Source organism: Heterocephalus glaber, unplaced genomic scaffold (assembly GCF_053883595.1).
Source record: "Heterocephalus glaber isolate CG9 unplaced genomic scaffold, H.glaber_assembly_v1.0 deba00001442, whole genome shotgun sequence".
NCBI lineage: Eukaryota > Metazoa > Chordata > Mammalia > Rodentia > Bathyergidae > Heterocephalus > Heterocephalus glaber.
Window position 1 is genome coordinate 4,566,222 of NW_028258296.1, and position 17,290 is coordinate 4,583,511.

Genomic DNA, 17,290 nt, shown 5'->3' on the forward strand with positions numbered 1-17,290 from the left:
AATAGTTTTCTCTTCTTTATACCACAAAGACCAGGTGTTCTGCCCTCTTCAGCATGAATTTCACTCTCCTTGGTAAAGAGAAGATAGGGGATAAGGGCTACTGAGGTAGGAAATTAGGGCCAAGGCAAGATCCATCTAACTGGACAGATCTGTCAGAGTCGTGGAGACCCAGGGCACATGTGCAGAATACAGGATCCGGGATGACCCTGAAGCTCCTGGGCACTGTAGGTGGCACCAATCAGAAAAGTGCTTCTTTCAATTCCTCATTTGCGTCTGACAGGAAACCCAGTGAATCTTCCATAGCCCAATTTAAGTCTGGTACCAACCAGGCCACGTGAGTTGTTGACGGGACAGCCGTCCCAATGCCTGATTTGCATGGGGTGGGGGGCGAATCCAGGAATTCCAGATACGCAAGACCTGCTCCCTGACCCTCAGCACCCTGAGTCTGCTCACCTGCATGCCCTCTCTGCAGAGCATACTTCTTTTCCACCCTTGAGAAATGTACCTCCCCGCTACCTTGTGCGTATGACTTGTCCAATTCTTTGTTCAGCACACCAGGAACCTGGAAAGAATTTCCCCAGGACCCATTAACTGGTAACATTACCAGGCTTGAATTTTATTACCTCTACACTATGGGCCCAAGCTGAAACAGTCCATCGTGTGTGTGAGTGTGTGTGTGTGTGTGTGCGTGCGCGTGCGCGTACACGCGCATAGGGTTATTTGTCTTGGTTTTCACCAGAGCTTTCAACACCCTCTTTATTGTCCTCAGCAGTTTTTCACCTAGCTTGCACTCCCTTTTTTGTTTCTTGCTGGACTCCTTCCTTCTCTCACTCTGCACATACTCACGTTCACCAAGTGGCCTGCTGACTCTTCTTCCTGCTCCCAATCATTTGTATTCATTTTGGAATATTTGTTCCTCCTCTGACACTTTTTATACCTGTTATTTTATAACCTGAGCTTTGCAGACACCATTCCTGTGCAGCCATCTAAGTTTTTCTCATTCTCTTCCGAAAGCCCAGGAGTGCAGATCCTCTGTTCAGCACTTTACGGGGTTGGTGGCACCCATTCCTAGGCATCGCTGCACGTGCTCATCACACACTGCACAAAGGCGGCCTGGGCTCCTCCAGCTCCACCAGCATCACCACAGCTGTCACCACCCCACCAGTTCACCTGTGAAGAGCGAAGCAGAGGGCCAGGGGAGTGGGGAGCTTCTTTCCGGTGGAGCAGTGCAAAGGAGAGGGTTCACCCAGGACCTGCAGGGCCTCCACCATCCCTCCAGGCCTAGGGAGACTCTGTCCAGTGCAAAGCCACTGCCCCAGGCTACCGGGTTAGCCCATGTGAACATGGAGCCCAGGAGGTCACTTTCTCAAACTTTCCTTTGTTTGTGATTCCATGGAACTGCACTTCCTTTACTTAGTTCCCCAATTATAAGGAAGGCTTAATGAACTAAGACATTTCTGAGACCCCCCCTTTACCAAATTCTCTTGAACACTGATGTTTCTTAGGTAGTCGGAGCCATTTCCTGAGTCAAATTTTCCTGCCCCTTTGAGACATATATAGAGACATACATAACTTCCACCCTCAACCATTCAGCTAATCCTATTCAGCGTGGATCATTTCATCCAGCAGAAGTGATTTATTATTTGCCTGACACCTCAGGCAAATAATTGTCTGTAACCTTAGACTACAAAGGTAAGAAACAAAAGAGATACATAGGCCATCTAGACAGACATCAACCAAATGATTACAAAAATAACTGTAGGAATGAGTAGTTGTCTTTCTTTTCTTCTGTTAACTCTTACTTTTCCCTTTGTTAATCTTTTACCGTTTATATGACCAACCTGCCCCCAGAAACGTTAAGTCTTTAGCCTACTATGACCTTTCCACAAAGCGCCCCGCTCTGCTAGAAAACCACCATGCCCATTCCATGGCAGACAGTCCTGGGTTCCAGGGTCCTGGGGTCCCAGGCTAGAGGTGTTTTCTAGGTTTTTTCTGTCCTTAAAGAATTGGTTGAGACAAGTACAAAAGGGGGTAAGGTTTTATACTTATTAACGGTAGGAAAGGAACGCGTACTGCAGAGCGAGTGCAGGCTAATTGAAAGTAGGAAAAGAAGTACACTCTACAGGAGAAGAGCAGACCAGTGTGAAACAGAGCACAGTGGCCAAGAACTTCATACCGGGCACCCTCTGTACCCTCCACTCTGTATCCTCAGGTCTAGGCTGGGCTGTCAAAAACCTGCTTGCGTTATATATCGCATTCTCTGGTTGGTTCCAGATGCAGGGCTTTGGGACTGTTCTGCACATGTCCTGGACCTCCATGATTGGAAGGTCGTACCTACTTGCCCACCTGTTTTATCACGCCCTAATCTTCCGCCTCCACAGGACTTTGAATTGAAAGAAAAGTTTGAAATTAGCCAGTTTGGCACTTCTCAAACTTGAATGTGTTTACAGATCCCCGGAGGCTCTTGTCAAAGTACAGAGTCTGTCACAGCAGGATGAGGCTGAGCTGAACTTAGGCCAGCTCCCTGGGGATGCTGCTGCTGGTACTTGGACAACATTTTGAAGAGCAAGGATCTAGTCCATAGCCATCAGATCTCCTTTCTTTTGCAAAAATATAGACTGAATCAAATTCTACTCACGAAGCCAGGCATAGAAAATTTGAAAAGGCAGCCTCCGACTTTCACTTCCAGTCAGTATGGAACAACAGGAACTCGATTTACCATTTTACCTGAAGCAACTAAAAGAATCAAACCTGAAAATTTTCAAATCATTAAATTTTAGTCAATGAAGAAGAGTGATTCTTGAGTGACAGGAAATTCGTGAGATAAACCTTATAATTGTCCCTGATTGCCACCTTGAAAGTTTCCAAACCATGACAGAGAGAGTGGTAAACCAAGCAACAACCAGCTCTGACTGGCTGAGTGAGAGGACAGTGTACCTGAAAGGAGGGAGCTACACTGAGAGAGGACTCCAAGGAGCCCCCTTGAGTGTCCAGCACAGCGCTGATCACCACATGCATGTGTGAGAACTACCTGTGGCAAAGGTAAGAACTGCTGGAAAGGGCAAGAGGGAGCAAGACTGGTGGTGTGTGTATATGCTGGACTGTGGAAAGTGTCATGACTCGTGGAGCTTTCCTGGGCGGACTCTGGAAGGAGGCCCTAGGGTAAGGAGTCTAGCTGAGCACTGCTGCAATACCAGGCAACAAATCTTAAACACAAGACTCAAAAAGCCCAGACTGTTTCCAAGTAACCTAACTGTGCCACAGAATAAATCTCAAGAATATTTATAGGATTGCAGACTATCCAGCACCAAACAAGGAAAAGTTCATAATGTATGGCATCCACTGAAAAATGATCAAGCATGGAAAGAAGAGAATAAAACTTATAGAAAGGATAAAAATCAATTAATAAAACTGATCCTGAACTGACAGAAATGTTATAATTAGGAGTCAGGAATACAATAAACATGGTATTCCATAGGGTCAAAACATAGAGGTAATGAAGCTATTTCTTAAAAATACACCAAATAGGGTTAATAGCAGATTAGGGATTAGGAAAGAATTGATTAATGAGCTTCACGACACAGCAAAAAAAAAAGGCATTCAAAATGAAATACAGACAGAAGAGAATTTTTAAAAAAGAAAGAAAAGGGCTGGGGATTTAGCTCAGTGGTTCCACCACCTGCCTCACAAGCACAAGGTCCCAAGTTTGATCCCTGGTACCAAAAAAAAAAAAAAAGAAGAAGAAGAAAAAACTGAACCAATCCCCATTATACTTATTGTACTTTGGGACAAGTTTGAGGGACCTCATATTATATGTGTAATATATTAAAGTATTATAAAATAAATGCTGGACATTTTCTGAATTTGATAAAAAGTATAAATAGCAAAGAAAGCCAACCACAAAAAAAAAATGAAACAAAATACATTATAATCAAATTGTCCAAACCCAATGACAAAAAATCTTAAAATTAACCATAGGAGGAAAGAAGACATTTTATGTACATATCAATAGTAACAAAGTTAATTTATGTCAACAAATTTTTTTTGTCAGAATCATGGTAGTAAGAAGATAATGGAACAATATATTTAAAATACCAAAAGAAAAAAAAACCTGTCAACTAAGAACTCTGTATGAAATGAAAATACCTTTCAAAGCTGAAGGTGACATAGACATTTTTAGACATACAAAATTTGGAAGAATCCATGGCCACAAGAACTGTTAAAGGATGTTCTCCAGCAGTAAGGAAAGGAAACCAGATAGAAACAAGAATCACCAAGGAATGAAGAGCAACCGAAATAGCAGAAACCATTCAATATGTAAATTTCTTTATTTCAAAAACTCTTTACATGAAAATTGACACTTGAAAGATAATTGACTTTTAAAATATTAAAACAAAGTAATATGAAATTTATAACTTAGTAAAACTAAAAAGAAAGACAAGTACAGTACAAGGAATAACAGTGAAGATATGAAAGCATACCACTGGAAAGCTTTTCATGATGTGTGTGTAGAAAAGCAAATATTTTCAGCACAATTACTCTAAAACAAGTGTTGTCATTTGTGGCAGGAAATTAACATTTCTCTGGCTTAAAGTTAACAACTTTCTCTTTGATTTTTTTCTAGAAGTATATTTTGCCACCACTATATTTTGCAAGACACATGAAGGCATTATACTGTTCAAAGTTATCTGTTCAATGGATGATAGTAATAGCTAACATTTATTGATGCTTTCCATTTAATAAGAAATCCAAATCCTGACATAGCCCTGGGAGATAAGTGCCTTTATGAGCCTGATTTTATAGATGAGAGGACTGTGGGCCAGGTTCATAAAGAGTAGAGATAGTGCACAAACCCAGGAGGTCAGGCACTCAATCTATAGGCTTAACTATTCAAATCTGCCTCTCTGTTTTGGGTTTTCTGGAAATTTCTGCTTGCTAGTTCTTCTCACTAAAATGATTAAGGATTTGCTCCATGTGTCAAATACTGGGAACTTAGACTGTTTTCCTCACCATGTTACTTGTGTTCTGTTATAAAAAGTAACTTAAAGCCAAGTGTGGTGGCATGCATGTATAATCTCAGCACTCAGGAGACTGAGGCAGGAGCATCACCACAAGCCCAGCCTGGGATACATAGCAAGACTCTGTCTCAAAAAACATGTAGTTGAATTTATTCTTTCCACACATATATAGTTAGTATTGGGGAAATAGAGATGTTAAGTGACAGTCATTGATTTCACTGAATTTCTCTTAGCTGACTTATGGGGAGGAAGGCAAGGTAGGAGAACTTTCCATTATAACTCAGTGGAGGAAATATCATGCTAACGGCAAGCAGAGGGTTCTAGAAATCACAGGGAATAGGTTTTGCTTGATCTGTTTAAAGAGCTGGAAGGGATATGGCTAGAGCCCTGGGAAAATCTGATTAGAATTTGTAGTGGCAATTCAGTCACAATTTAGTTTGATCTTTGAATATTTTATTTAAATTATATACATCTGTTCTTGGACAGTGATGAAAGTGTGCATGTATGTGCTGTGAATTTTTGATTTGTCAGATATTGATTGAACATTTTTCATTTGCCAGCCTCTGTGCAGGCAGTGTATCTCCACACACGCACACCCACTGAACTCTCTTGGAACACCTACAGCTGCCTCGTTTGGACTTCAGCCTGCCTCACAAGCTTCTTACCAAGACACCGACACTGCGTCAGGCGATTCACAAATGACCCCAATGCTGATGACTTACAACGACGGAAATCTAACTCCTCACAGTCCCGGAGGCCGGAAGTCCAAAGTCAAGGTTCTGGTAGGCCCAGCTTTCTCAGAAGGCTGCAGAAGATGCTTCAGATGCTTCGAGGCTTCTTCCAACTTCTGATCCCAACCATGGCCTTGCTTGTGGTGGCATAGCCCCATCTCTGCACCTGTCTTCACAGCCCTTGCCCTGGGTGTGTGTGTGTGTGTGTGTGTGTGTGTGTGTGTGTGTGTGTGTGTTCCTGTTCTCTTACAAGAGTGTTTGTCATTGGATCGAGGGCCTATTAATTATGCAGAGTGAACGAATCTTAAAATCTATAACCAGATCTGCAAAAACTCTTAACATAGTTTTCATCAAAGGGGCCAAAAATATGCTGGAAAAAATGCAAACGCAGCCTCCACTAAATAGTGCCAGGGAAACTGGATAACCATGTGCAGAAGATTGAAATGTGATCCTTATCTCTCACTGAGAACTAAAATCAAATCCAAGTGGATCAGTGGCCTAGATATAAGACCAGAAACTTTGAAACTGCTGGAAGACAACTTAAGGGAAGCACTTGAAGCTCTAAGACTTCCTGAATAGTACCACTAAAACATAGGAATAATTACACAGAATCAACAAATGGGTGGAACTACATCAAATTAAAACACTTCTCTAAGGCAAAGAAGCAATTAGCAGAATGAGAGACAGCCCACTGAATGGGAGAAAAACTTTGCTAGCCACTGTTCTGATAGAGGATTAATATCTAGACTATATAAAGAACTCAAAAAAATTAACTCTGCCAAACAAATAACTAAGCAAAAAGTGGGCAAATGAGCCAAATAGACACTTCTCAAAAGTAGGTCAAGTGGCCAATAGGTATATAAGAAAATGTTCACCACTTTTAGCCATAGAGAAATGCGAATCAGAGATATACTGAGATTTCATTTCATCCAGGCAGAATGGCAATGGCCATAAACATGCACTGCATCTACTGCTACTGAAAAGAATAGAAAAACAATGAATGCTGGCCAGGATGCAGGAAGAAAGGAACCCTCCTGCACTCTTAGTGGAGATGTAAACTAGTCTAACCCCTATGGAAATCAGTATGGAGAGTCCTCAAAACTAAACATAGAAAACCATTTGAGCCAGCTATTCCACTTTTGGAAATATCCCCAAAAGAATTAAAGTCAGCCATACTACAGTGATATGATACATGTGTTGTGTGTGGAGCTGCCCAGCTCACAATAACTAGCTGTAGAAACAGCCTCATGCCTGCCAACAGATGAATGGATAAAAAAGTGGCAATATACGTATGAATATTATGCAGCCATAAAGAAGAATGAAATCATGACACTTGTAAGAAAATCGATAGAACTAGAGAGCATCATGTTAAGTGAAATAAGCCAGAAACAGAAAAGGTTAGATATTGTGTGATTTCTCTATATGGGAAGTCAAGCAAATAAATAAGAGTAGACAGGAAATGAGGACGTAGACTTTTGGAAACAGGGAAGGCAATCAGAGGGAGGGCAGAAGGGAAGGAGAGGGTGGTGATGGGATAGGAAGAGATCAAGACACGTGTCTTAGTTTTCTCCTTGCTGAGACTAAATACCCGACACTCAAAGTTAAAGAAGGAAAAGGTTTATTTGGCTCACAGTTTGTAGAGGTTTCAGTCCATAGTCTGCTGGCTCCAAGGCAGGGTGGCAAATGGCAGAGGGACAACAGTTCATGGCGGCGGAAGACAGCAAAAGCAACAAGGCACCTAACAGCAGCTTTCTGCAGATTACTTAAGGCGGGCAGCACTCACACCCTTAATCCTATGCCCTCGGGTCTAGTATTGCATCGTGAATCAATTACACACTCTAGATCCAGCCACCACCGGAAATAGCCCAGCCTAAGACCACTTGAGGCTGTGGGAACTGCTAGACACAGCCGCCACCCCATGTAAAATGTAGAAACCAATTTACCAAAATGAACGTGGCCATTCTGAATTACTAACATGCATTAATTTTTAAAACTGAGGGAAAAAAGAGAAAAGAACAGCCTCTGTGCTTTAAAAATTCTTCCAAAGCAAGGTGAAGAGGGTGGTTTCAAATCCCTTGAAGGAAACACAAGCAAACTCCACACCTTTGGGCTCTTCCGCTGTCTTCCACACAGCTTTGCATCATCGGCCGTTCCTGGGGAGGTAGTGGCCGGTGCTGAGGCTGAGGTTGCACGCTGCTGCTCGGTCAGTCCTTTCTTTAGCCGAGCTATTGTACTGTCTCAGCACTCCTGCGCCACCGTATTACACAGCGGATGGAGATCTGTGTGCGGTTAAGTTTCCATTCCCGTTCAGCTCTGGATGGTTCTGACTCTTGGAGGTGCTCAAGTAGACGATCCTACTGCGCACCTGCTTTAATCTGCCTGTCTTTGTGGTACACATACCCATTTACATTTTTCAAAAAAATAAGATCGCCTTCACAATCCTGGGGGCTAGCACTTGGGCACATCTTTTAGGGGCCACAGCTCAACCCACAACATGTCCAACAGGGCCAGGACCACGGTAGGAAGGGTAAGGCCCTCAGTATTAGGTGAGAAATGTGAGGGGATACCCTTAAATTCAGCAATCAAGATGGTTGAGTAGTGTCACACTTTTCAAATCAAAATCAATGCAAAAAGTCAATGGTAAATAAAATGGAAATATTTGAAAGACAATCAGTACTACCTTCGGTGTGTTTCCTTTTCCGGTCTCCAGTGTGATTCAGTGACAGCTCCTTACCTGTTCTCGGTGAGCTTGAGTTCGGCTCCGCCTCGTCTTGCGTGTGTAATTTAGATCACCCTTCTCAGAACGCTGCTCCAGGGAGCTGTGCCCAGGACCCAGGCTGGGGCGAGCTGGGATTCTCCTCCTTACGCAGGTTTATCTCACGCATCCTGCAAACAAACACTGCTGAAAAGCTAATTAAAATGCAAGTCGGCGCTGCAAATCCGGGAAGCCTGCAAGTGACCTCACGAGGCTGCCAGAAAGCGTTATGGGAGCACAAAGGCTCCACACTGGCCCAGAACCGCACAGAAAGGGGACTAGGCGATGGGAGTTGCTGAGCCCCCTGCCTAGGAGGCCGACAAAAGGCACTGGATACGAGCACGAGTGAATACCTGAGCATGGTGGGTGGCTGGAGTTAAAGACAGGAGTAAAGTGGGACACTCTGCCTCCAAGCGCCGCTAAGAAACACGAGATGCTATTTACGTGTGATTAGTGTGCTGCCGTGTGGAGCTAAGTTAATGAGACAGAGCAGCAAGTTGGGCCCGGGAGAAATATTGAAATATAAAATCTGCTACGATATTTTAAGGGATCTCACAGGAGTTGGGCAAAAGTACATTAAAACACAGTACCTAGGAACAAACTTAGCAGGCAATAGGAAGCACTTATAAGACAAAAGCTCAATGACTTTTCTAAAGGGCTAGAGTTTGCTAAGTGGCAACAGACACTGTGCACCTCAAATATAAACCCACCTCAAATTCACACATAAAATTGATGTAATTTCAAAAAAAGGATCAGTGGTAGTCTTAGGGGATTTAACAACCTAATTTTAAAATTCATCTGAAAGGTCAAAGCAGGAAAGAAACTGAAGAATTTTTTTGGAAGTAAAAATGGACAAGAACTTCCTTCCAAGTAGGTAAAATTATTATATCATAGAAAAATTGAGAAAAGAACATTTTTGGCTAAGAAAAAATGGGCACATGAAACAAAATTATGATCCCCATATGTAAGATTTTAGTAAGTGGAGAAGCTTTATAGACAGTACTTTTGAAAGGAAGGCTTGATAAATATTGATCAATCTAGAGCTATTTATTATTAGAGAAGAATAATTTCCCTTTCATACATATATCTTTAAATTTCAGCTGATTAAAGTCAAAGCTAGAGGTGAATTATAAAAATGTTTATATGAGTCTACCTTATCTCAAGGTAGAGATAGATTTTTCTAATTAAAAAACAACAAAAGATGAATCAATTCTTCCTTCATGAAATTTAAAATCTTTATGTCAAAGCTTACCATAAACAAAACTAAAGGCAACAATAAGTGTAGAAAATCTAGGCCACCTATAAAAGGCAATCATTACTAGTTATGTAGAAGAGGGTTCTCAAAAATAATAAAGGTTGATTTTGGTTCTCTAAATAAATCAGTAATAAAAATTGATACTCAAAAAATGAATGCTGCTTGTGAATAACAAGGTCATTTAATAGGAAATTCAAAGGGTCAGCTGTGTGTGGAAAACTTTAACCTCATAAGTAACAAAACACATGCAAGTTAAAATAACAACAGAACTACATTTCTCAAACTGATAAAAGTACTTTAAAAAACCAATAGTGAGATTCCAGTCGAAGTCACATTTCTCCATGCTGATTTGTGGCAGATGTGTCAATTAGTATACACTTTTAAATTACTATATATCAAAAGCAAAATGTTCTGATTCTTTAACCCAATAATTTCATCTTTCAGGGAGATTGGCTGTCTAGATGATTTAAAAATATACGTAAATTCGTAAAGAAGATATTCATTATAATATTGTTTATGATAGAGAACTTACAATATTTTCAGTACCAACAACGTGGAAATAATCGCATGCTGGAATACAAGGATCCCATTAAAATAATATTTTGAATAATATTTAACTATTTTAATGTTTTGCTTAAAATCAAAAGCTTTAAAAATATATAAACATATACACATAACTGTACAAATGTGTACTGCAAGAAAAAAAGAAAGATTAACCTTGATATATTAATATTGGCTTTTTCTTAGGTATAAACTTTTGATTGCCTTCTTTTTATTTTCGGCTTTAGATATTTTTATGATGAGATCACTTTATTTTGTAATCGGAAAAAAGGAATAAAATTATTCTTAAAAAGCTTGATCATCAGCTCATAGGATACTCGAGACCATAACTCCAGTGAAATAAATCAGACACACGAGCTTAAATATCGCATGGCTTCTCTTATATGAGAAACCTGCAATATAAATACAGAGCAAAATGAAAGAAAAGTAATAGGAAATAGGGAGATAGATCTTTTCCAAGTGGGAAGGAGCTGAGAGATGGAGGGAGAAGGGGGGAGGGAAGGAGATGAGAAAAGGGATGCAGGAGTGAGGAGCACAGCCAGTATTTACTGAAAACGTGACAAAGAGGAGTAAATTAAAAAGGCAGCCATAAAATAAAATAGTGTTAAGAAGAGCCTCACCGCACACTCTCATTTTTCCCATGAGCCAGGCTGAGTACGCTAGCTGACTGGCAGTGGCCAAGTGCTATTCCTAAGCAGAACCCGAGCGTCCCCAGGACCCAGTCCGTTCCAGAGGGTGGGCAGGGCAGGTGCCCAGATGGGGAACAACTGGCCCCTGGGGCTCCTCAGGCATGGAGACCAGGCCAGTTTTCTAATTCACCGCAGACCTCCTGCAGGCCAGAAAGTGGAGCATCTGCTCGGGCCTTGGCCCTGCTTCCTAGGAGACCAAAGCCATGGACAGGGGCAGAAATGGGCACCGGGGAGGAGACTGCGCCGCTGCCTGGAGGGCAGCAGAGCAGGGCTGCAGGCGGCAGGAGGGGTCGCTGGCAGTGCCCGATTGGGAAAGGGCTTGAGGTCTGTGGGTGGGAGGCCAGAGGTCAAGGGCAGAGCAGAGAGTGGGCAGCAGGGTGCGGCCCCAGTGGAGAAGCAGTCCCCGTGGGGAGGGAGGCACAACAGGCAGGAAGCGCCCTGGAGACCACAGACACCGGGCCCAGCCTGGCCAGGCCGCCACTGCCCTGGAGGGGCCTGGGCCACACAGACTTCCTGCCCTGCTGAGCAGCCTCCCTTCTGGCTCACTGGGCTCAGAAAGAAGGCGAGGGCCCTGAGGCAAACCAAGAGAGGAAGTGGCTCACTGTGCTCAGGCGCGCGGTGCAGCTGGGCCAGAAATCTGCAGAAACCCTGGGAGGAGGCCTGGTAAGAAGCAGTGCGGCCCAGTACCAGCTCGGCTCAGCTCAGGGATGGCAGAGGCACTGGGTGGGGGACGGACACGGAGCACAGCATCCTGTGCTACGGTTTCCTGGTTTCCTCGCACACAGGGTGGATGGCAACAGCGCTGGGGAGTGTCCAGGGCATGGACGCTCCGTGATTATTCACTTCGTTGTTTGAGACAGGCTCTCCCTCTTAGCCAACCTGGCCTTGAACTCGCTGTGACCCTCCTGTCTCAGCCTCTAATGGGGGGTGACAGGTGTGTGCCGCCATGCTGCCTTGAATTAGTGCTAACTTTGAAATTCCCTCTTTCTGAGACCCAGACCTATTGCGTGTATTTGTCAAAGAAGATGAAGGGCTAAGTGAGCAGTCACTTTTTGAATCTCTTCCCATGAGTTGCCCCTTCCTTCTCCCAGGAGGAGCTGAGACTCAGAGAAGCTCATCCTCCACCTAAAGCCGTGTGGAAAGAGAATCCTGCCCCCCCCCCCAACTCTTGCCTCTGGGACCCAGCCTGGCCCAGCAGAGCTCCCCGGCTTCCTCACCTGCTGCCATGGCAATGCGGCTCCGCCCCTCAGCCTCCCAGCCCTGGAAAACTCCTCTTCCCCTGGCCAGGCTGACCAGGCCAGGATGCCACCAGCGGCGAATCCTGGGCTCGGGGTGGCTGCGGTCACAGGCAGCCCTGTGACGAGGACACTTCACACCAGGGCCACTGTCCAGCAGAGCCCGGGAGCCCTGGTGGAGAAGGGCACCTATGCCTGGATCCCACGGGGCATTGCGGGGGCTGCAGGAAGCCTTTGGGGCCCTCAGAACCCAGAGAGGCCAGGGGCGGAATCGGTACGGGGTGGGGAAAAGGGGCGGAGGGGAGGCCCCACAGTGCCCCCTGCCTGGGCTTAGCCTCTCACTGCACAAAGTGGGAAACAGGATCGGGAGCCCCAGCGAGGCGCTCAAGGTAGAAAGACGCAGGGCATACGCACCCTGGTCTTCTCTGCTCTATTGACTGATTTTGCCATGTGTTCTTCAGCAAGTGGCCCAGTCCCAGACTGGCACAACCCTGACATCTGGGCCCCCACTGACAGAGGGCCCAAGGCTGGGCCTGGCAGAGGCGCGGAGCCTTCACACTGCTCCGGGGACACGGAGCTCTCATTGTGGGTCTTTCGAGGCCTGGGGGCCCCCATCAAGCTCAGGGTGCTCAGTCCCCGGAGTGCCCACCTGGGCAGGTGACGCGGGCAGATGCTGCTCCTCTGCAAAGCGTGGTGGCTGGGAGAGTCCAAACGCTGTCTCGGAACACTGTTTCCTTAGATAAGCAGCGCTCTGAAGGCTGCCATCGGGGTGGCTCCTGGGGACACTCAGGGCAGTTCTGAAGGGCAGCAGACTGTGTGGCCGGAGCCACTTTGCTGTTCAGCCTCAGCCTGGCTCTCATCCAGGGAGCAGACCCCGCCCTACGCTGACTCTGCTTCCAGAAACCTCCGGCTTTGCAGCCTAAGAGCCGGGGCTGTGATGAAACTCTGTAGAATTCAGGGGAAATCTTTGCTGGGTCAGAGCCCGTGCTGTCTTCCCTCCGGGAGTTTCCAGGTCTCTGCGGGCTCAGTGTCAGTGTGTTTGTTGGAGAAGCCTTTGAGCTGGCCAGAGGCCAGTGCTCTTGGTGCCGAGTCCAGGTTGCTGGTGAGAAAACTCCAAGGTGACACGTTTATGAAAGGAAGAGAGATCACCTCCGCCTGCCTGTCTTGAGGGCAGAGGCAAGGGCCAGAGCTGCCACAAGCCCAGTGTCACCTCACTTGGCTCCTGTCCTGGAGGTGGAAACATTATCTCCACTGTGGAGAAGAGAAAACCCACTTGGCCAGTGTCGCCCTGCAGCCAGACCTGGGAAGCTCTCCTCTCTCCAGAGGTAGCACTTTTGTCCTTCACTGCCTGTGTTTTCCAGCTACTTCTGCAGTGGGGCAGGCTGTGTAGCGCTGTGAGGGTACCCACTTTAAACACGGGCTGGTTAGCGTTGGAGCCTGACCCCAAGAAGGGTCCGGTGTGTGGCTGTGGACAAGACACTTCACCTCTGTGAGTCCCGGTCTCCTTGAGCATGGACGGAGGCCAGTGGTGGTAGGAACTGCCTCATCGGGTCTTGTGGGTTTGAAATGGGTCCGCAGGAGGGAGCGCTTTGAACAATGTGCTGACATAGTTAATAATACGACTTGATTCCAAAAGTGCAGTGGTCTTGCAGGAAGCAGAGTAGCCCAAGGAAGTAAGAAATCTGAAAGGCGGCCCCATGTGGAAAGGCACCTCGGGCCTGGGAGGGGCGTCCGACAGGTGAGGACAGAAGCGGCCATGCAGGTGGCAACGCTGAGTGGCTGCATGACACTAGCAGTGGCGGTGCATCAAACCTGGCCTCAGCACCTCCTGTCCTGCATCTCACAGTCTTCACCTCCTCCGGGGACACGGAGCACCGTGACCAGGCCGGGCAGGAGCCGGGCTCTGAAGGGTGTGGCCGTCTCTGACGGTCCTGTAGGTTCCCTAGACAGAGCCTCAGCACATTAGATTGCAGGTAATGCTTTGGAAGCGAGGTGGCCGTTCACACATCAGTCTGCATTTGTGTGTTTGCTTCCTGAGTCCTCACTGTGCCCCAGTTCCAGGCTGGGCAAGTCCGTAAGGGCATGACAGAACTGATTAAATAAGCACACATCATCAATGACAGACAGCACTCAGGAAAGCTCTGCAGTATCTAAAGGGGCGCACGGAGTTCTAAGCTGGAACTGATTAAATATGCACAGATCTTCAATGATAAGCAGCACTCAGGAAAGCCCTGCAGTGTCTGAAGGAGCACACGGAGTTCTAAACTGGAACTCCAAAGCAATAGACAACATGCAAGGATCTAAAGGAAGTCAAACAGGCGAAGAAGGAGAAGACAGGTATTTCATCGAAAACAGCATGTGCAAAGGACCTGTGGGAGAAGGGAGTGTAGACTATTTGAGGAGCTGAAAGAGTTTCACTGTGTTCAAAGCACAGAGAAACAGGGAGCAAGATGTTCAAGAGGAGGTTGGAAAGGTCAGAAAGGACAGGGTGAGCAGGTGAAAGGTGAGAACATAGATTCAGTCTCTCTCAGGGGATGAGAGGTATTTAGATCAAAAGAAGGAAGCTTTTGGTAAAGCTCTAAATCTTTTGAGACTATGGTGAATGCAGTGGTGGCCATTGTATTGTAAAGGGACAAAAAACCTTTAAGTTGCCAGGCAGCTGTGGATGACAGCTAGTGGCTACAGGAATAACGTGGGAGACGCTCCGGGTCCTAGGAATGGGCGCCATTGCCCATGGATAAGGGAGGCCCGTGTGGGCTGCTGCTGGCTGCTCCACCTCAAAGGGCCATGGCTCAGGCTGGAGCCGCAACCCTGCCAGGGAACACACCCACCCCCAGCACCCACCTCCAGGGCCTTCAGGAGGGTCCTAGGAGTTCAGGTGTCTAACAAGCCCACCTGACGGCTTCCGTCACAATAAACTTTCTCTGTGCAAGGGAAGGCAGAGAACACTCGAGGATCCGTGAAGTTGGCAAACCTCCGTGTGCAGGAAGGGAGAGCTGAAAGGCCCTCACCTTCTCACAGCAGAGCCCCACTGTCCTCGGAGGGCCGCAGGAGCCCGGCTCTGCACTGGATATGGAGGACTGAGATGACTTCTTCAGAGGGCACCGGGAGCCACAGCCCCAGACACCACATCCTACTCTGACCTCAGCTGGGCATGGAGTTGATATTCCGCCAGCATTTACTGGAGGGCAGATTGAATGAATGACTCGTGAGTATAACCTAAAATAGGTAAAGAATAGAAAAAAGGCTTGAAGATTCTTTAATGAACACAGAGCCAGCAAATTCACATAAGTGATAATATATAGGGTTGCGGAAGCTCATAGGTATTAGGAGCTCAGAGGTATTTAAGGAAGCTCGTAGGAATTTAAATAATCTTTGAAGAGTATGTAGTAAGATTCTAGAAGACTGGAAATCAGCAGGTTTTCATTTTTAAAAAGCTGGCTTTCAAAATGATAAACCTGTGCCATTCATTTGGGGCAAACTCTCGGGCGTATTTCTACATATTTAGTGACCCAGGTTTTATTTACTATCTGGGGTGTTTGTGATAACTTCGGTTTTAGGGTGGAAGCGTTATTGGAAGTCATTGCAGATATTTTAGAGAGGGAAACTGAGGTTCGGAGTGGTTAAGTAAGTTGTAAAAATACACACAGTCGGGCAAGGGATGTAGCTCAGTGGTTCTGCCGCCCGTCTGGCAAGCACAAGGTCCCGAGTTCGATCCCTGGTACCAAAAAAAAATACGCACAGTTAAAGAATGGTAGAGCAAGGACTTGCAGAGGTGAAGAAGAAAAAGAAGGAGGAAGAGGAGAAGGAGTCAGAAGAAAAGAGGGAGGGAGGGAGGGGCAGGGAGGGGGGAGGAGGAGGAGGAAAAGGAAAGGGAAGGAGCCAGGAAAGAGGAGCGGAGGGCCAGCGAGTGGGCGGCAGTTCCTGCGTTGGGCTTCTCAGAGCACTGCAAACAGTTTGGCCTTCCCCAGAGGGAGCCTTCACCGGGGAAATCCCCAGGAAGCTCCCGAGAGCCACTCCAGGCCTCCAGGACTGACTCTCTGCTGTGGGCCAAGAGGGTGAAGGAGCGAGCTCCACGCCCAGGAGAGTGTGAGGGCTGAGCATTGCCTCTGTCTTCGCCTGCATAGAGACCCTGGCCCAAGGACGGGTGAAGGAAGATGAAGGTGCTTTATGGCAAAGCACAAAACTCTCCATGCAGGAGGCTCAGAAGGGTCTGAGCAGTGCTGCGGCTCTAGCTCGGACTCAGAGGGCCCGGTGACTTCCAGCAGTCCCCAGGGGCCCCGTGTTCTCAGGAGCCAGCTCCGCAGGCTGCCCTGTTGCTCTACTGCACTTTCCCCTTTTCTGGTAGCAGCTGCATCCCACCTGCCTTCCACCCTATGCATGGCATTGAGCGAGGTGGCACATCCAGGCACCCACACTTCAGGATTTGTTGTGACAATGCCACCAGTAATGGAGGAAAACAACCCTGTGGCTCCTTCTGCCGGGGTAAACCAGATGCCCCAGGCAGCAGGGGGCGCAGGTAGGGGCTGTTTCGGACTTGTGAATCGAAGGACCATTCCGTTCTACTGATGATCGTCACTCAGACTCTAAATGTAGGAGTAGGACCCAGTCTGCATACCACACTGGGCACGCACCTGCTGAAAGGGTCACTTCTCCCCAGGCCACAAGCCATTGCCATGTCCGGGGCTCTTCCGGTCCTCCCAGGGTGCTTTCCTCCTCTTCTCATGGGAGACTGTGAAGGATGAACTGAGCTTCCTGGCTCTGCACCTTTGATTCTGAGCCAGACAGAGGCCTCATGTGACTCTGCCTGTCACATCCCCAGGGGACAGCATATGCAAACACCAGCTCCAGCTGTGGGTCATTCTGTTGTTGGGGGGGCCTTGACACACACTCGGGGGGGCGAGCGATGCTCAGCACGTGCTCCCTTTTCTGAAGAGGTCTGCAGGGACATCTGGGTCACCCTGCGCGGGTCTCTGCAGGAAAAGGTGCTCTCCGCCTCGGGCCTGGCAAGAGATGCCCCATGTGGTGAGGCAGCTTCCAGTGGGT